Consider the following 20,356-nt stretch of genomic DNA (forward strand, 5'->3'; position numbering starts at 1 on the left):
CCTCTGTGCTTTCAAGAAGGGAACTCCCCAGCCTGTATGTACGCTGTGGATTCCTTCTCCCAAGGTGCAGCACCCTGCATTTGTCTACGTTAAACCCCATCCTATTCTCATCTGCCCACTTTTGTAGTCTGTCTAAATCTAGTTACAGCCTCCTTCTCCCTTCAAGTGTGTCCACCTCACCCCACATCTTAGTGTCATCAGCAAACTTGGACAGCGTGCTTTCCACCCCCTCGCCCAAGTCTCTGATGAAGATGTTAAACAGTGTGGGCCTGAGGACTGAGCCCTGGGGAACCCCACTGCTCGCATCTCACCAGGTTGAATACAACCTGTCCACCACTACTCTCTGGGTGCGTCCCATCAGTCAATTTTTTACCCATCCAACTTTGCAGGCATCAATGCCACAGTCGCTTAATTTATTGATGAGGATGGGGTAAGAGACAGTGTCAAAGAGCCTTCTTAACGTCTAGAAAGACTATGTCCACTGTGACACCGTCATCCAAGGATTTAGTTACTTGGTCATAAAAGGCAATCAGGTTGTTCAGGTAGGACCTGCCTCTGACGAACCCATGCTGATTGCCCCTGAGTATAATCTCCCCTGCAGGCCCCTCACAGATGTGCTCCTTGATGATTCTCTCCAAGATCTTCCTGGCGCTGAGGTGAGGCTTACAGGCCTATAGTTACTTGGGGGTAAGTATTTTTTTAAACTCCTTGGTACTTTTTATTATGTTTTTTCTTCTTCTACAAAGCTTCCAATAGGAAAACAAATCTTCCCTAGTGATCTTTTCCCAATTCAACACTGCAGGAGAAGAGACCAGAGGGGAAGAGAAAAAAAGGGAAAGGAAACAAAAAAGGGATAGAGGGATTGAAAAGAGTAGTGGAACAAAAATATACATAAACATGATGCGATTGTTCGAAATGTTTTTAAAACAAACAAAAAGGAATTTCAACAACAACATGAATGCAATTTTCTACATATCTGTTCTTGTATGCGTTTAGTATAATGAGGCCCAAATTTATTTTGGAAATGTTGTAGTGTTAGCTGATCTAAGTGCTATCAGAAGTAAAACATATATTAAAGTCAGTCTGATGATCACTAGCAGGTCTTGATTAGATAAATCCCTATATGTTGCGTTGAAAAGTAAGGGGTGTTTTGTCTACACAGTGTCCCTCCACTGACTAATAAAAACATAAGAAATCCCAAATTATTTCACATGCTTTTAAGGCAAATAGTTATTAAAATACCAGATAAAAGAGGTATTAATCAGAGACACATGATCAAATGTTGTCTTGGATCACAAAATGTCAATAAATTTGAGAAGAAAAATTATTATAACTTGCCATTTCTCTCCTCGTACCAAGCTAAATTCTGACCAGTATTTGTGTGTGCAAATTAGAGGAGTTGCCTCCCAGGATGTCATCTCTACCCACCTGAAAGTTTGTGGTAACTGCAGTGCCTGCACTTCTAAAGAATGGAGTAGCCTACATAGTGCAGGGTAGAAGGAAGTACTATGGTTGGATGATATACAACCCCGCCCCCTAGGATGTTCCTCCCTGATAGGTTGCAATTGGCAGAGCTCAAACTTCCCAGGCAGAACACTATTTAGCATTTTAAAAGCTGATTTGTAAATGTTAAGGTATTTTGTGGATTGATTCTTGGTAATGATAACACTGGCAGCAGAATCAGGAACTCCTTCCTACCTTGCTACAAAATGCTGTGATGCTGCAGCAGCCAAATCCTTTTGAATGTAGTCTTTTAATCCATTTACTGATAGTATTGGAAATGTTTTACCAAATTACAAGGAGACAGACTGCAAAAGACACAACAACAAAAATGAATTAACTATAGAATTAATGTAACACGATAAGATTCAGATCCAAAAAGGAAGAAGAATCTATAAACAAATGCACAGCAATAAATTCAGAAGAAAAATGTTGAACTAATCAAACTAATAAAAAAGAAAAATACAACCTTTATACTCAGACCCATACTGCTCTCTCAAAAATGTGTTTTTGGACACATTTTTCTAGACATTACTTCCCCCACCCCCCAAACAGGAGAAAACAGCTCTGCCATCCACATTTCAGTATTTTAAATGGTCAGATTTTCAAAAGCAAAGCACTAACAGGATCCCATCCGAGTCAACAGAGAAACATTAAGTATTGCTTTGGCATATGGCATTGACTCAGATGTTAGACTCCAACCATTTGAAGTTTTATTTCAAGCTCTCTATGATTATTTATAAGAGCATGGACATAACCATCCACAACCATTTTCAAAGACTTATCCCTTTTGCTCTCAAAATAGCTTTTGATGTCTTTTAAAGCTCTGGCTCAAGGATCCCAAGGGAATAACACTTGCAGTAGGGCCAACCATCCTTTGCCATTTCCATTAGAATAAAATGATTCATGATTCAGATTGTATAATGACATGAATTAAGGGATTTTTGCATTCAGGAAAATCATGAAGAAAGCAATGGGCCTTAAAAAACAGAATCAAATTATTAATGACATGGAGTTGCAACCAAAATGCTGAATTTCCCTTAGTACTTGTCTGTTTCCATATCTAATTTTTCTTAGTGACACACAAAGGCTCATGGGCATCTTTAAGCTCCACAGCCAGTAAGATAAAGTTGGCAGCATAAGACCATTTAGGAGTGAAATGACTTTAAAAGTCAACCAATACAGGCAGTAAGATTGCAGAAGGCCTTTGTAAAGGATGTAGGAGGAGAAATAAGGTTTTATAGAAGGGAGGGGATGGAAGTGATAAGGTCTGAACGAAATCAGAGGCATAACTGTGACCTGGCAGTACAAACACTGGGCTGGCAGCAGTGCTGGCTGCCATTTTGGCACCCTCTCTAAGTGGATGCCTGGGGCACCAGACTCAAGTGCCCAAGCTTTGTTCACTGCAGAGGAAAAGTAGGGCTGCAGAAGAGGCTAAAAGGCATTAAATTATGTTTTAAAGATATAAATATCACCCCACTCCTATAATCTAGGGAGCTAAACACTGCATTGTTCATGTGCCTGTTTCCCTATTGCTTAACATTTTCAATCTTGGGGAGAAAAGCCCAGCTGTGATGGTATGGGAGAGGAATATAGGAAGCACAGACCTATCAACAGTGATTCTATTAGAAAATTCAATGGAAAAGTAAAAAAAAAACAAACCCTTTAAATCTGAGGATATTATAGTGGCAGGAAAAACAAGAGAGGAAAAAAGTGACACACTTTAAAAATATTTCACAATGTAAATGACTGAGTTCCCTCAAGCAGCTGGAATTTTTCAAAAACAAATGATACTTAAAACTCAAAAAAATCACATTGTTCTGGACCATTCAAAACAAGACTGCATGGGGATGAAAACATAAAATAATTCTATGCAACTGAAGGCCAAACTTGTAAACGCCTAAGTTAGGCTTTTAAACTCCATATACAGATATCTGAATAAGCGGACAATTTTGGGCAACTCCCAATGAAGTCATGTGTGATTGAATTAAATAGGTACCGCTGATTGTTCAGTATTTTTTAAAATGAGTCCACCTACTTTGGCATCCAGAGAATTAAGAGATTAATTTTAGAGATTTACTTTATAAATCTTGGTAAACCTTGGCCTTGGAGCCATTAAAACTCCACTTGCTCAGTGGAGGAAATGTAGCATACAGTATGAGTGCTAGTGAATAATACTGAGTTTCTGCAAAGCACACCCTTAAATCAAGCAGGGTAAGAAGTTGTTTTGAAGTCCAGAAATGAAATGCATGAGATGAGAAGCCCATTTCCCCCCAAATTTCCTGTGTATTAAGTCAAGTTTCACCTGCAGTTCTAGAAAGAAGGGAAAAACGTAATTTCTTAATAGCAAACAAATTGCCATCAGATCCAGGCTTCTGTTCCTTTTTCTTTTTTCTTCATAGAAAAAGCTCTTACTAAATGTTCTTTCAATAGGAAGGAACTCATGTTAAGTCAACTTTGAAACTATTTTTCTTGCTCCTTTCCCAAAAGGCACATGCCATTGTTAATTGAGAGAAGCTTTTAAAAAAGCTGACACCCTTTATCCCTGAACAAAGATTACATGCACAGTAAATTGTAATCCTTGGCTTTGCAATATTGCTTTACGAGGTTAAGAAGATGAATGTTCATTGCTTTTAATCCTCACCATGATTTACGAGGCTCTGGGTATCCTTTCCCCAGAGCATCTACAACTGTGTGGTTGTTCTGCCTGCTGTTTAAATTACAGAGACATCTGCAAAATAAATTATGGATTGTTGTCCTAAAACCAAGCCGACTTCATCTCTCCTGTAGTATTTCTTTGATTATAACAAAGGGATTTTACATTTTTGCTTGTTTATTTACTCCAGTTGGTTTTGCCAGAGTGGATGATATTATGATGACCTGGATTATTGTCTGTGTCATACTAACTTTCAGATGACATGACTTGTGAGTCCAGCTGTAAAAGCCTGGGGGAGAAAAGAACAACTGTAATCCCTTTTGCCGGGTGTGTGCGTGCACGTGTGTGCGCATTTTTACTTCCTAAGCAATTTGAAATCCACACCGAGAATTTTGTAGCTAAAGAGCAGCACTTGAACATGCCACAACTAAGAGTACTCAACAGCATTCTGCTGCCCTGAGTGATCTCTTCCCATTATACACTCACAAACACACATGTTCTCACCTCAGCTTAAACACACATATTAGAGGTTTGTTATATTTACATTAATATATTTCTCACATATGTGAGCTTATACCAAAAGTTGAATTCATTAAGGCATAGGGTGCTTTATGTGCAAAAGACAACTGTGTTCCCTTTTGCCCCTTCCCCCGGCCCCCATTAATTCCTGTACTTGCTATCATTGTGGATCTTCATTCTTGACGATGAGCATGTTATCAAGCCTTGAAAAAAACAGAACTAGCTGCAGTCTAGTGCCACATTACCAGACAACATTCCCCAAAACGAGCCACTTGTAATTCCAACTCTAAAGCAATGGTAAAAACAACAAGAAAACACACTTGAACATAGTAATGTATGTTTTCAGTGGTTTTCAAGCTATGTCCCATAGAACCCTGGAGTTCCACAAAGAGACTGGGGGTGATGGTAGAGCAGGCCAGGAGGCAGTGTACCACCATTGCTAGGCCAAGTTGCCTGGCTCCATTGTCAGTCTTTAGGATAGGGGAAGGGGCTTCACAGCAGAAGAAATGATATGACAGGGTTCCATGACTTCAGGAAGTTTGAAAACCATCTCAGACTTCCACATTAGATAGGAAAGCTGTTTTCAACTGATGGTAGCAAACACTACTTCTTCACCACAACTCACAATCAATCTAATCAAGATGATCCTGGTAGTCAAATCAGAGAACTTTAAATTAAGCATCAGGCCAGAATCAACAAGACTTTCTTCATACTATTTTCTTATTCAACTTGGATAGCACAACATTGTTCAGTGAGGGGAGACACACAGTAGCAACATTTGACAATTGCACTGCTTAGTTCATCTCAAAACAGAGAAGTCTGAATCGAAACATTTCCAATTTTTTTTTATTAGAATTTGGTGGTTTAAAGTCATTTCTAAAATTAAAAATATATATACACATCTACCATGCCATGCTCTTGGAATAATTAATAATGTGTAGCTAGTTTAGTAGTAGAATCTAACTTTTGTTTGACACCATCAACATCATAGCTGCTTTAGACACATTAGAAAGATAAGGCTGAATGACAACTGCAAAAGTAAACACAGAATAGTTTTGTACAAAATGAAATTTGGTCAGGGCAACATGACAAATATCTTACTGTAAAGATGATTTTTATGGAATCCTTAATGACCAGCACTTGCCTGGACATTAAAAGTGCATCCCATCCAAACAACAGTACATTCAGTATTATGTTATCCCCTGCCACTCTGCTGGGACATTGCTGTAGTACTAATTCAGCAGAAAGATGGGCATCTATGGATTCCTATAAGTAATTTATTTTGTGTCTAATGATGCAGAGAGAGTCCTTGAAAGTATCCCTCCAAATGCTGACTGACCTGGGCCAAAAAACCTCAACTGCTTAGAAAACAGCACAACACAAAGTAGTAAGACCTCAAATATGCCATATTTATTCAAAGACTTGCACTGTTTTCCTTCCCACCCCAGAAAGCATCACTCCAAAACAACTAACTAATATAAAATGATTGCCATCTCCTAGGGTTATAGCTGCAGATTCCAACTCATTGTGACTCCTACCTCAGAGTGCTTTATAATTGCCATCAAACACATGACAATGCAATGCTTATAAAGGCTGTCTTTGTCTGATGTGAACTTTAAATAAGTTTGGATGAAACATTATCAATAGCTTCTGTTCCCCAGCATTAGATGCCTGCCATCAATATTGGAAAAGCATCTTGGAATGGATTCTGTGAGCAACAATTGAACTAGACAGTAGCATATTAATATTAATAAACATGAGGGAGGCTGTGACATTGTCTTTTTTCCCTCTCTGAAAGAGCTTCTGCTGAGGTATGCCTTTGAAATGAGACATATCCCATTTGACAAAAGTAATACCCTGTAATTACGAGAAAAAGTATCATAAAAGTGGAGCTCAAAAAGAGAAAATGAATTTCTGTCTTTTAAGAGGCACAGAGCAGACTGTAAAAGGACTTTCATTTCCTCCAATCTGCATGTAAATTGAAATAGTCTGAAAGGCATAACATACAGTACAGGCATCTGTAAATATAGTTCCTTCTACAGAACTGGTCACTTGTACAGGCCTTTGAACTGAATCAAGTATTGCTGTTGAGATGTGCACCAAATGTGCTCCATTTTTTCCACAAGTCTTTTATGTCAGTTTCATGGGCCTATAACTGGTATGCATTTTATTCAAAATACACTTAAACAATGAAATAAAATGTTTTACCCTAAAAGCAAAATTGATTTTTTAAAAGTATGAGATGACTTGATTTAGTGCAGATTTTCAGCAGCTGTGAAGATTTATACATAGAAACAAGGAAGGAAAGAAAGAAGGAAAAAAAAAAGAAAAAAAGACAAACTCTACCTGTCAGTATACTGCCATATCATCCAAAATGTCAGGGAAGTACACTTCACTGCTTAGCTCATTTCCCCAAGTCATCAACCAGTTGGGTCACAAGTGTCTGTCAAAGCAAGTGTGCAAGAATAAAACATTCATTATCATCAGTTTTTGTATATTATGAGTTTAGTGTATTCAAAAGGTAAGGAATGTCTCAACATAAAAAAAATAATGGCGCACAGAATCTTTTCTTTATGCACATTTTACATTAAGTATAAAGGGGAGTGGCTCCTTTAAGCAAGCCCCCAACTGAGAAAGTATGCAGTGGAACGAAACTGTCATGTTCCTAACAAGCCGCTTAAAAACCTGTGGGACTTTTATTGCCAATGGGCATGACTGAAGTGCATCATGCTAAGAAGTCTGTGATAATTTGGATATACTGTTGTGGCTGGATTTCCTTCCTATCATTCATCACAGCATGAAAACAAACATACAAAGATTTCTCTTCTTAGGAGATGGCATTGTGATGACTTGAGTTAATGGTGTGGTTAGTATGAAATGTTGTGTTACGTTCTGATTGTTCTGCAGTTCAACTGTGCACTCAACATCATAGGTTAGACCAGAATCGTAAACTGATTTACCAAGTGCTGAACTGAAGGTATATTTAAACAATCATATAAAAAAGGTAAGCAGCATAGCAAGAATGAGTACCTAGATGAATGAACAAATAAATGAATGAATAAATAGGACACAAGTGAAATAAATTTGATAAATTATCAAGACTATTGTTATTCATTATCACAGTACCAATTGATCATGTGCTTGTTACTATAAAAAATAGTAACTACCCCCAGATAATTTTTTTTAATTTTTTAGATCAGCCAAAGAAAAATGACAAATCCTGGTGAATGCAGGAGGAGCTACTGGAGACATTTTTCTATAATGTTTTTAGTGACAGTCATTGAAAGCACAGCACAGTTGGCTAATTCTGCATAGCCAAAGCTCAACACAAGAAAAAGAAAGCTCTTAAAAGAGAAGGCTAAAGTGAATTAGCTGAGGTGTACAATAGACTAGTGACTATTACTAAACAGTAAGATCATTTTCTCTTCCCCTCTGTCCACTACTCAACTCCTGGCTCTGGATGACAACCAACATGATCCACAGCAGGCCTCCTGAACTTGATAGAGACAAGCCAGCCTGCACGCTTTATGGAGACCACTGGCTAATCTGGGCTGGACACTGAAGGCAAGTTCTACCAAAGAGTAGGACTCATGTGCCCACTGGTGTTGCCCTTCAGAGGGCACAGAAGCAGGTACAGGGAAGGTCTATTATATTTCTAGTTATAATTGATTAAACTGAATAATGTGTTTCTTTTCAAGAAGGAGAGGAGTGGCTTTTATAGATAACTACAAAAGAGGAAGGTACAACGTGGGAGGGACATTAAGGGAATAGGAAGGGGTGTAAGGAAAAGGAGTGGGAGTGGGTAGAGAAGGGAGGGAATATGGTAAGGACATGTTTATCCTTTATGAAACTAGTGAATGGGTGTTGGGGTGGGCAGGGAGATCCTCTCTTAAGCGGAGATGGTGGAGCTGAAATGGGTGGGGTGGGGTAGGTTGTTTTTGAGTTTTAGGGGGTGAGTTTGTTTCACTATGCTATGGTATTACTTTATTCTGTTTTTAAGTTGCTTCGTATTTTAAATGTCAGGTACCTTTTGTGGATGTGCTTATATTCTATTTTCTCACATACACAAACCAGATAAGACAAGTGCCTTGTCCTGGAAAAGCAAAATGTAGAAAAATAAAGGTTTCTCCAGAATTATGGCTAACTGTGTGACAATAGAGTAAGTTCTCCTGGAAACACCAAGTGTCCAGGGGGCCTGGCATTCCAAGACACTGTCTCACAAAGAGAGCTTCCTGGTGTGACAGTACAGCAGCAAGGATAGGCCACAAGTCCTTGCAAAGGCAGTAGTATAACTGTTACTTCTTTCCTATTAGTAGTTCTTATAAAAGTTCCTGTTAATAGTATATATTGTTTCCATACCACAAACCTCATCAAAATATAAGACTACATGCAGTTACTGATTCAGACACAAGCTACAGTGCTCAGTCAAGCTACAGGTACATCTTGGCAGCCATTAGGGCTAGGGACAGAAGTTACACATAAACTGGTTTAAAGGATCAGAAACTGGTTTAAACCTGTGAAAGAACAGATGTTCAGTGCACATAAACCATTTTCAAAATGGCTGAAACTGGTTTACGATAAACCTGGTTGAATGTAGTATCATATTTAACTGATTTGGGTCAAACTGGTTTATGAAACTTCTGTCCCAGACCCCTTCCTGGTTTAAGTTAAATCAGAGTCCCTCAGCATGCTTTCCAGCCCTAGGCTGAGATGTGCTGTCTGCTCCAGAGATCAGAGCTAGCCCTGCCCCTCTGCTTCTTAGCTGGAGCAGTGAGTGCTGGCTGAGAAGGGGGTGGGAGGGGAAACCCTGACTGGGGATGCAGCCCAGTGTGCGGAGGGGAGGTGGGAGGGAGAAGGGGGAGAACTGCCCCCCTTGGCAAGCCCTGGGTGGGGTCTGGGACCAGTGAGGGGGGGAAGAGGTTCTTAACCCCCCTTCAACTTACTGCTGGCTGCAACTGTGGACAACAAATCCCAGAGGCACCTGGAAGCAGGAAGAGGAAGTGATGAGCAACCCTGCAGAGTGCTGTTGTTGTATGTCTGGACTGCAAACCCAGAGACCTTGGGGGGCAGCAGGAAGAGGAAATGAACACAGCCAGAGAGCCATGTTCTAGTGCCCCCTGGCTTCTGTCCTGAACCACTACAGGCATGTGACTGCATTTTCTGAATCAAAGGTAAATGTCTGTTTACTTCTGTTTCAATTTAATCTGTGCAACTTAGACTAACCTGCAAAGACTGAATCGATTCAGCCACGGGCTTTTTTACTGTCTTTACCTAGCCTGCACAGTGTCTGGTTGCTTCTGTTCTTCTCTGATTCTATTTCAGCTATGAAAAAGCAACTTCCTTGTTTCAGACTTACCCATTTTGAAAGACTGATTGAGGGTGGGGATGTATAAGTGGTATGCAAGTAAATACAGTGACTCAAAAAAGTAAATAAAGGAGGGACCTGGACCTCTTCAGCCTCCATAAGAGAAGGCTGAGAGGTGATCTTGTGGCCACCTACAAATTAATTAGTGGGGCACAGCAAGGGATCGGAGATGCTCTGTTCACCAGGACACCTCTTGGGGTAGCAAGGAACAATGGTCACAAAATGACAGAAAGCAAATTTAGTCTAGGTATCAGGAAAAACTTCTTCATGGTAAGGATGACCAAAATTTGGCATGAGCTTCAAAGGAAGGTGCTGCTCCCCCCTGTCTTGGGGATCTTTAAGAGAAAGCTGCACGCTTTCCTGCCTAGGCAGGGGGTCAGACTCGATGATCTGTTGAGGTTCCTTCTGACCCTAGCATCTATGAATCTATGAAAGTAACCTACCTGCACCAATAATGATCAAATTACCAAAATATCTTCATTTTAAAATATGCATGTTTTGTGAAGGGTGGCATTTCAACTGAATACTAATTATGCACACATAATTGTAAGGCCCCTCTTGCACTTGGGCTCCATTCTTATTGACTTCACCACCTGCCTCAGTGGCATAATTGGCCAGCAGTGTACCCAGGGCAGGGCAGTGGCCAGGGGTTTGCTGTTATGGAGGGTGGGGGCATGTCACATCCTTTTTTGCCACCAACATAACAATAAATATCCATTTAAACATCGATTGTTGGGGTCAAAAAGGAAGAGAGGTCTCTCCTCTTGCCTAGCTCCAAACCTCTAGCTGCTCCTCTATACTGTGTGCCTCCCCTGTGTCACAACCCAGTGATTTTGGTGCCTCGGCACGATGGAATTTTCCCACCACATGAGAGCCTCTTGCACAGCAAAGGTTTTTGTTACAACAGAAAAACCCCGGTGCAAGAGAGTTCCCGCCATTTGAATGCAAATTTGTGTCCCGCTATTGGTCAGTTCTAAATTATTCCTACGTGGCGGCTAGTAATTGGCTTGCTAGCCGTTTAAAATTTCATGCAACTTCCGCCCAAGTCAGAGAACTTTGAGCACGCTGCAGAGTGCCTCTAAAGAGATCTGACTTGTGGCTGAGCTGATCGATAGACTGATCACCTATCAATTCTTCTGCCCGTCGCTGAGCGCAATCCTCAACGTACCCTTTCCCCGCTGGCTTAATTTGTGGACGGATTGACTGGCTTGATCCTTGCCAGCTGGAACAACTCACATAGTTGTTCAAACGACCAGACCATCTGCGTCGTGGCTACAAGCGGCGTAAGTAAAGTTTTTGCAACCACTAAGCTTTGTCTGCCCCTCCATTCCCCAGCCTGCCCAGCGAACGAGTAATTTCTAAATCACCTCGAGTCGGCTCTGGCCGTCTGAGACACCCTGCTGCCAGAGCCAGAGCTGCTGCAGGGAAGGAGCAGAGTTCAGGGGTGTAGGAGGCGAGACAAAAGCACCTCCTTATCTCCACTTGTTTTCCCCCTCCACCACCCTTAGGTTGGGCCCAGATGTCATGTCCTACTCACCCACCTATCATTATGCTTATGACTTGGCTGATTGGTCAATCTCTTCTCTGCAGGAATTACTGAGTGAAATCCTAAGGCCTCCACTATACAGGAGATAAAATGTGATCACTGCAATCCTTGTGCACTTAAATTTCACATTTATGGTGAAAAATATTTTAGGAGAGCCAAATCCTGCACACCATACCTATGAGACCTTCTGCTTCCTGCAGTGGTAAAGCAGAAAAGATTTGCATCTGAGGTTTTTATTCCAGAGAAAGAAGAGCAAAAGCACAATTTTGTGTTTTCCTTTTGACAATTTATGTGTGTTCATGAATCTGTTTAGGAGAAAACAAAGGCCCAAAAAGAAAGAAAAACAAAAAAACACACACATGACAAAACAAACAAGCCCAGAAGCTTTTGTGCATCTCAGAAACTGCTACCTGATAGAAAGCTGAACAAAAAACATCTTTGATCTGCCTACTGTAGCTGTGCTTTTGCTGGCTTCCTATCTGATCTGCTGCGACAGATGCACATAGGCACAAAAAGGGAATTCTTTCACTTCCACCTTCCATCAGCAGTCAAAAGTCATCCAAAGTTATCCTGACAAATATATATCATAATATTATAAACCTCTCTTTCTCATCAATGTCAGCATAGTGTGCTATTGATCTGGGCTTTATATCAGCAGCATTAACCTCATGAATCAATAATTCCTGATATCAGTTAAAAACAGAAGTCAGGATATTCTATTTAGGATCATACATATTACACTGGTTTTAGAAGATATGGAAGAAAAATAATGTGTGTAGTAGATAAATTAATAGTACAAAAGCCTGGAAAAATCTAGAGCTTTAGGTTTAACTTTGTTTTAAATAGTTTTAATACATACTGGATGGCCTTGTTTACTGATTAATACCTTCTACTGAAAAGAATGGGAATGGAAAAAGAGAGTAAACTGAGTGGTATTGCCATCTAAGGTCTTGACTGGTATTGTGTTATAAGGAACAGGTCTTGGTTTATTTGTTTTAATTTGCCTTGAGTTAATTTTAAAAATATTTTCTCCCATTATTTAGTTTGCCTAGCTGAAGTAAAACTAGGGCACTGATATATTACTAACTAGAAAACAGTATAATACAGTGCTTTGTTTAAACACATACTCTAGGAAGACTGTGATTTGGAACTGCACATTTGCACACAGAAAAATATTCATGTTCACAAGAAAGGTTTTGAAACATATTTGTAAAACAAAGGTAATACTATCACAAGAGAAGGCTGAGAGGTAATCTTTTGGCTGCCTACAAATTCATTAGGGGGACATAGCAAGGGATCGGAGATGCTCTGTTCACCAGGGTGCCTCTTGGGGTAGCAAAGAACAATCGTCACAAACTGACAGCAGATTTAGGCTAGATATCAGGAAAAACGTCTTCATTGTATCACAGCTGTTATCATTCATGAAATTGTAAGAGAAATCAAATGATACAGAACCTGCATGCATACCTGGTAAAATACTATGATATTTGAACTAATAATATTTTTCAGAACAAGACAATTAATGAATGGTCACCTAATTCATACTATATTAAGTTACAATTCTCTATCCTCTCTTTTTTCCATGATGCGTCTGAAATTCAATTAAATCTTGAAGTTCTCTCTTGCAGTAAAGAAAGGGAGCTGGATTATATATTCAGGACATACACCATGTAAAAAATAAATGGTTTGCAATTTGTGCTAAGTCAAGATAGAGACCTAAAATACACCTGCCACTCTCAACTCTGAATTTCAGGATGGATTGGAGTCTGAATGAAGCAAACCCAAATAATGGAGAAAAAATATTCTCACAAAATTTCACTTTAGAATGGTGGAAATCTCATTAGTGCACATACTTGTGCATACCTGCCAGCAGTTTCAGAGAGCCTTGATAATATCCTGGCACTCTTGGTAGCTGTCTGCTCCTCAATCTCTGTTGCTTCCTCCATTTCAGAAAAAGAGGTAGTTGTACCAGCTACTGTGCTCCAGTGCCCCTTCATGAACTGCCACAACACAAAGCACTAAAAAGCCAATTCCTGAATACAAACAGATTGCCAGGTATTTGGGGAAGGGAATAGAAGATGCTATATGTTCCAGACACTCAGGCTAAATACTAGGGCTCTGCGAAGCTTCAGTAGCTGATTTGATTCAGAGGAGATTCAGCCTGATTTGGTGGCTAAATCTCCAAATCCGAATTGAATCAGGAGACACATTAAGCTCTCTGAATTGAATCATAAGCCTCTGATTTGATTTGGAGAGATTCAATGATTTGGCCATAGACACAGTTTTATGTTTTTTTCTACATACCTCAAGGTACCAGACATGGCTCATGAAGGCTGAGATGCTGGGGTGGATGGAGCCTCCCATGGGAGCACAGGGGGTCCCCCACATGCTCGGTGACAGACCTGGAAGTGGACCGGAAGTATTTCCAGTCCACTTCTGGGTGTACCATGGAACATGCAGTGGACTCCCCCACCTCCTGGTTCAGACACTGGTGCCTCCTGGGTCTGGGGGGGCACCCAGGGTCCCCCCCATGGCTGATTACTGAGAAGGGGGGAAGTGAGGGGAGGTCCTCCCGCCTGCTCGGTGGTGGATCATAAAGTTGACTGGAAGTACTTCCTGTCCACTTGCAGGTCTGCCACCGAGCATGTGGGGGACACCCCTGCACTCTTGTGGGATGCTCCATCTGCCCCATCAACTCAGCATTCACAAGCCATACCTGTACCTTGAGGTATGTAGAAAAAACATATAAAGCTGTTTCTATGGCCAAGTCACTGATTCTCTGAATCAGAACTGAATCTTCAGATTCAACTGAATTCAATTGGGACAGTGACCTGAATCAGCAAATCGAATCACTGTCCTCTGAATCGGGCCAAATCTGAATCCAAATTGAATACTCCCTGCTTCACACACCCCTACTAAATACCCCTACTAAATATAGGTGTTTAAGAAGCCTGCGGAGGGAGTGCTTGAGCTTTACTTTAAGCACTCTTGTTTAGGTTAGGAGGAAGAAGAACACACATTAACTCAAACGAAGCAAGTGGTGGTGGGGCGGGGGGGCTCTCACATGCCTCTCAGAATGCCCCTCAGGCTCCAAGGGCTGTTGAAGACTCCTAAGTAGAGTTGAACAGCTGAGATGCCCCTGATTGGCTGGCAAGGACATCACAGCTGCCCACCTGGACCTGATGCAGTAATGTATCATCATGTCCATGAGCCATTAGGTGGCTACACCACACACGTCCACCCAGCATACCCTGCAGCTGCCAATGGAGGCCCTGGCCCTGCACTGCACTGCAGCAGGCTGTCTGGATCCATAAAGCCCTGGCCAAGTAGCTCCTCATCTGCGTAGACCAGAAGCCCTCTTTCACTGAGCAGGGCCAGAGGGCTTTGAGTGCCCATGCCCTAGCACTGGACCAATGGGTTTCTTGCCACAGGCTTGACTGGCCATGCATCACAGGCAGTGCTGCTCACACACAGGCTCCCCAGGCACTGTCTCCCTTCCCAACCACACCAAGGGCACACACTGGGGTGCAGGGGAATGTGGCATGAGGAAGAGACATTCCTTGTTTTCATCAAATGTTGAAGCTGTCAAACTATTAGTGTTTATTAAACAAAAACTTCAATGTTGCCCACTCCAGAACTTGGAATCTTCTTCTCAGTTAACTTTGAAAGAGTGGGGAAAGACTTTGCCTGTACCAGGTGGTTATGATGTTGAGGAAGGGAGGAGGATGGGCAGCTGTGAAGGTTCAACTTAACAAACACAAAACCAGGAGCAGGGGAAATGCCACACACTAAACTGCTGCTCTTCAGTTTAATTAAATATTGCAGCTGCCAATTTTTTCTTGCTGCATAATAAAGAAAAACTGTGGAATGTTGCCCACTCCAGAAATTGGACCAGAGCCCAGAAGGCTGCCTACATTTGCAGAGGCTGCACCGTACCCCAGCAGCAGGACCTGGGCCTATAGAGTCCTGGCTGGTGGGCCACCCCTGCCCCGCACTCCCCCCCCAATCTCTTTGGGGCCTGTGTCTATGGTTAGGACTGCCAGTTGCCCAGGGTAGTGAATTGGCTCTGGAAGGTGGACTGAGTCAGTGCCAGTCCTGGCTTCAGTCTCAGACAGCCTGATCTGCCTCCCCTCCTGCACTGCTGCACCCTGGAGTGGGCCCCTTCCTGGTTCCTCAGACCATGGGTCAGTGGCTCCCATGCACCGTATGCCTAGTCCCAGGCTAACCTCCCCCTCCTTCCCCACCAGCAACTCCAAATCAATGCATGGGGTGGAGTATTCCTTCTCATGTGTCATCTAGCCACCACCACCCCCCCCCCCCCCCCCCCCCCGGCGAGAATTTTGGGCAAGTCATCCTAGGGAGGAATCCCTGGAGTGGAGCTTCCCAGGCTGGAGTGGGATTGGGCAGCAGCCTGCCCTACTACTCTGGGCCAGGCTTCTGGGTCTGTAGGGAGCCTGGCAGGCTGGGTACTATGGCTTTGTATGAATGGAAATGAAATGATGGTTCAGAGTAATCTGGTCTGAAATTTATTCCTGTGAGCAAAGGTCCACTAGAGACAGCCCTAGCACACAGGAACATAAGGGAATATAGTATATTAATTTACATTTAAAAGCCTATCTGAAGCCTCAAGGGTGCTTCAAATATCATTAAATCTATAAGATAAGAAAAAGAGAACAACAAATCCAGCACCACATCACAAGCATAAAAAGCAACCAGCCAGATATCATCTACTGGCCTTTTATTCTACTCAGAGATCCCAAGTGTGGTCTGGACAGCAATGAAATCCCTACTGCTATAGACTTGAAGAGCTATTCATGATTTATTTATTGGGTTATTAACAGATGATAAAACAAAGGGACAATCTAGTTCTCTAGATATCTTTGACATAAACTTAACACACTCTAGACAAGAAAATCACCAGCTTCTCATTCAAAAAGCCCAGAAATAATTAAGTAAAAAATAAGCAATACGTTGCTTCCCCTACGCAAAGTAACCCCTCCCATCATGCTTCTGGCCCTTCAAAAGGACTTTGCAGAAGGAGATCAACACATACTGATGAATTGAAAGCAAGGTAATTTTGTAATTCAAAGTCCCTCAAAGTCTTTCCAGTAGTCATTCCTCACTAATCCAGGGAGATTCAATTCAAATGTCTCTGCACATGGGTGTGCATGGGTGCCAGTATGAATCAAAATAAATGTTCTCTAAGATATGAAACTCCCCGATGGCTAGAAAATGGTATTTAGAGGTTTGCTTTTGGTAATTTGCCTGCAGATAAAGTAGATATTGCATTAGAACAGTGGTCCAGGGAAATAGCAATGGTTAACTGATTTTTAAAAGCCTGTTTGTGACAAAGTTTCCTCAAGGCCCACTGTGACTGACACAGGCAAGCAGAAAGCAGACACACAGGCTAGAAAATTGAATACATTTACCACACTATTCCATAACAGATAAGGGACTTTGCCGCATTGGTGCCAGGTCAGTGCCCAAGTACAGAGCCCTAGCGATTTCTGGTTTTGGTAAATGGACAAAGTAGAATATATGCATGTGGTGGGTTTGTGAAATAAAGGAATATGCTGACAGGACAGACCACAGTAAAAAATAATCAATGATGTCCAGAAATGAAAAGTTAAGGAGGGGAAAAGGGTATAAAAGCAGGATTTCTGAGCAACAAAAGGGTCCCGAAGAGGTGAACCCAAGGTCACCATGGCCAGAGGGCACACCACCAGCCTCTCACCCACCCCACTGGGTGCAGGATCTTGGCCTTCAATCTCCAGGCTGCTGACATGTGACATTCCAGAGAGAACCTCAGAGTAAATTTGTGTACTGGCCACATGTACCTTTACTCTGTGAACCCCGGGACTGGTAGTTCATAGATTCATAGATATTAGGGCTGGAAGGGACCTCAGAAGACCATCAAGTCCAGCTCCCCGCCCGAAGGCAGGAAGTCAGCTGGGGTCATAAAATCCCAGCAAGATAAGCATCCAATTTTTTCTTGAAAGTGTTCAATGTAGGTGCTTGAACCACCTCTGATGGCAGGCTGTTCCAGACCTTGGGGGCTCGGACAGTAAAGAAATTCTTCCTTATGTCCAGCCTGAAATGGTCTTGCAGTAGTTTATAACCATTCGACCTCCTTATCCCTTGGGGCGCTCTGGTGAATAAACATTCCCTCAGATACTGGTGGTTACCCCTGATAAACTTATAGGTGGCCATCAGATCACCCCTGAGCCTGCGCTTTTACAGGCTAAAGAGCCCCATAGCTCTCAGCCTGTGGTCGTAAGGTCTGTTTTCCTGACCTCTGCTCGTGTGTGGCTCTTTTCTGGACTCTCTCAAGATTCTCCACATCCTTTTTGAATTCTGGGGCCCAAAACTGGACGCAGTACTCCAGCTGTGGCCTCACCAAGGCCGAGTACAATGGGAGAATGATGTCCCGGGATTTGCTTGAGAAGCATCTATGGATGCAAGCCAGCATTTTGGTTGCTTTACTAGCCACAGCATCACACTGAAGGCTTATGTTCATCTTGTGGTTATTGATGACTCCCGAGTCTCTTTCTTCCGTAGTGCTTGACAGTGTAGCACTGCCAAGCCTATAAGGATGCTGCAGGTTTTTCCTCCCAAGGTGGAGAACCTTGCATTTTTCAGTGTAAAACACCATCATGTTCTCATCCGCCCATTTGCTGAGCCTGTCCAGGTCAGACTGCATCACTCTCCTGTCTTCAGGTGTGGATGCTTTGCCCCAAAGTTTGGTGTCACTGGGTCTGACCATGGAGCCAATTTCCCAGCCAGCAGATCGTGGTGGACCCAAGGCCACAGTTGGCCAATTTGGCCAAGAGGTGATCATGGGATACCAGATAGAAGGCTTTTTTGAAGTCAAGATATATGACATCGATCTCTTGTCCAGGAGATAGGTCACCTGGTCATAAAAGGAAATGAGATTGGTCAAGCTAGACCTACCCGCAACAAGCCTGTGCTGGCTATCCCTCAGGATGTTGGTGTTCACCAGTCCATTAAGGATGGACTCTTTAATAAACTTTTCTAGGAACTTCCCTGGGATAGAGGTGAGGCTGATGGGCCTATAGTTTTCTGGATCCACTTTCCTCCCTTTCTTGAAGATAGGCACAACATTGGCCTTCTTCCAGTCTTCAGGCACTACACCAGAGCATCAGGAGTTCTCAAAGATCTGTGCCAGAGACTGGGCTATGATGCTCGCCAGTTCCTTGAGAACCCTGGGGTGTAGATTTTCAGGGCCAGCTGACTTGAAGGTTTCCAGCCTCTCAGGGTGTTCCTTCATGAGGTCAGCATAGATGGAGGGCAGGGAATCCCCCTCACCCAGACCTCCTTGTCACATAGTGGGCATGGGCATCCCATGGGACTGATGAAAGACTGATGCAAAGTACCCATTTAATAGATTGGCTTTTTCCTGGGCATCAGTTGTCCCATCTGGTTTAGCAGGGGTCCAATTTTGCCCTTGCTTTTCCTCCGGCTCTCCACATATCTGAAAAAGGACTTTTTATTGTCCTTGATACTCGAAGCTAGTTGGAGTTCTGTCGCAGCCTTGGCTTTCCTGGTTTGCTCCCTGCAGGACTGGACCAGTGCAGAATATTCCTCCTTGGAGGTGAATCTCATCCTCCATCCTTTGTATGCCTTTCCTTTTAGCCCCAGGAGGTCTGCTAGATCCCTGGAGAGCCAGGGGGGGGCTGCTGTGCCCTCTTGCTGCCTTTCCTTTGAGATGGACTAGAATTAGCTTGTGCATTGAGGATCGCTCCCTCGGGGAGCAACCATTCTTCCTGAACTCCCCTCCCTCTGGAGTTGTGGTCCCTTAGGGCCTCACTGACAAGCCTCCTGAGCTTGTCAAAGTCGGCTTTCCTGAAGCCAAGGACTTCAGTGTTGCTGACTGACTTGCCAGCTTTATGGTGGATGGTGAAGGTGATCAGCTCATGGTTGCTGTCACCCAGATTCCCATCAATCACTAGGTCACCAATTAGGTCATCCCTAGGAGCCAGTACCAAGTCAAGCAGCGCTTTACCTCTCATTGGCTCGTAGACTTCTTGAGTCAGGTAGAGGGCATTCACGCATGATAGGAAGCTTTGTGAATGCTTGGATTTTGCTGAGTGATCCTCCCACGAGATGTCTGGGTAGTTGAAGTCACCCATGACAATCATGGTCCTGGAGCATGTGGCCTCAAGCAGTTCCCAGGTGAACTCCTGGTCAAGCTCTTGACTTTGGGTGGGAGGTCTGTAGTAGACTCCAACCATTGTGTCCCCTGTGCTGTGTTTCCCATGGATTTTAACCCAGAGGGTCTCTAGTTGTCCACCCTGGTCACTAACATCAGCTTGCAGGGATGCATAACTTTCCTAAACATAGAGAGCTACACCCCTGCCCCTTTTATCTACTCGATCTCTCCTGTACAGGGTATAGCCATCTATACCCGTGGTCCAGTCATGGGTGGAATCCCACCAGGTCTCCATTATCCCTATGACATCATAATTATTTGTGTTAAGCAGGAGGACAAGTTCATCCTGCTTATTCCCCAAGCTCCTGGCATTTGTGTACAGGCAGGCAAGTGTCCCTTTGGAGGCTCTTGCCTTGCCCACAGATTGTACCAGGGCTGGGGCAGGGGTGGGCTCCCTTAAGTATCTTGGCCTTCTGGCTTTGCAAGCATTACTCACTGGGTCAGTAGTGGTGGTAGTCCCCGCATCCCCCAGCGGGCTTAGTTTAAAGCCTGGTGGAGCAGGTCAGCCAGTCTGGCTGAGAAGAGCCTCCTCCCCAGAGG

General features: G+C 42.9%; 1 long non-coding RNA gene across 2 annotated transcripts in view; it reads right to left on the reverse strand.

Annotated features, from left to right (window-relative positions):
* The window catches only part of LOC112551323, a 580,314-nt gene that overhangs the window by 277,806 nt on the left and 282,152 nt on the right, over positions 1 to 20,356 (reverse strand). Inside the window, exons 3-4 of one of the 2 annotated variants that reach the window (XR_003095609.1) lie at positions 7,022 to 7,118; positions 1,685 to 1,808 (exon numbers count right to left, since the gene is read on the reverse strand). This is a non-coding gene — a long non-coding RNA (uncharacterized LOC112551323). Of the gene's footprint in view, positions 1 to 1,684; positions 1,809 to 7,021; positions 7,119 to 20,356 lie in introns of those variants that run through there. The other variant, XR_003095610.1, reaches the window with a different exon arrangement.

The sequence above is a fragment of the Alligator sinensis genome, unplaced genomic scaffold (assembly GCF_000455745.1).
Source record: "Alligator sinensis unplaced genomic scaffold, ASM45574v1 scaffold1150_1, whole genome shotgun sequence".
Classification (NCBI taxonomy): domain Eukaryota; kingdom Metazoa; phylum Chordata; order Crocodylia; family Alligatoridae; genus Alligator; species Alligator sinensis.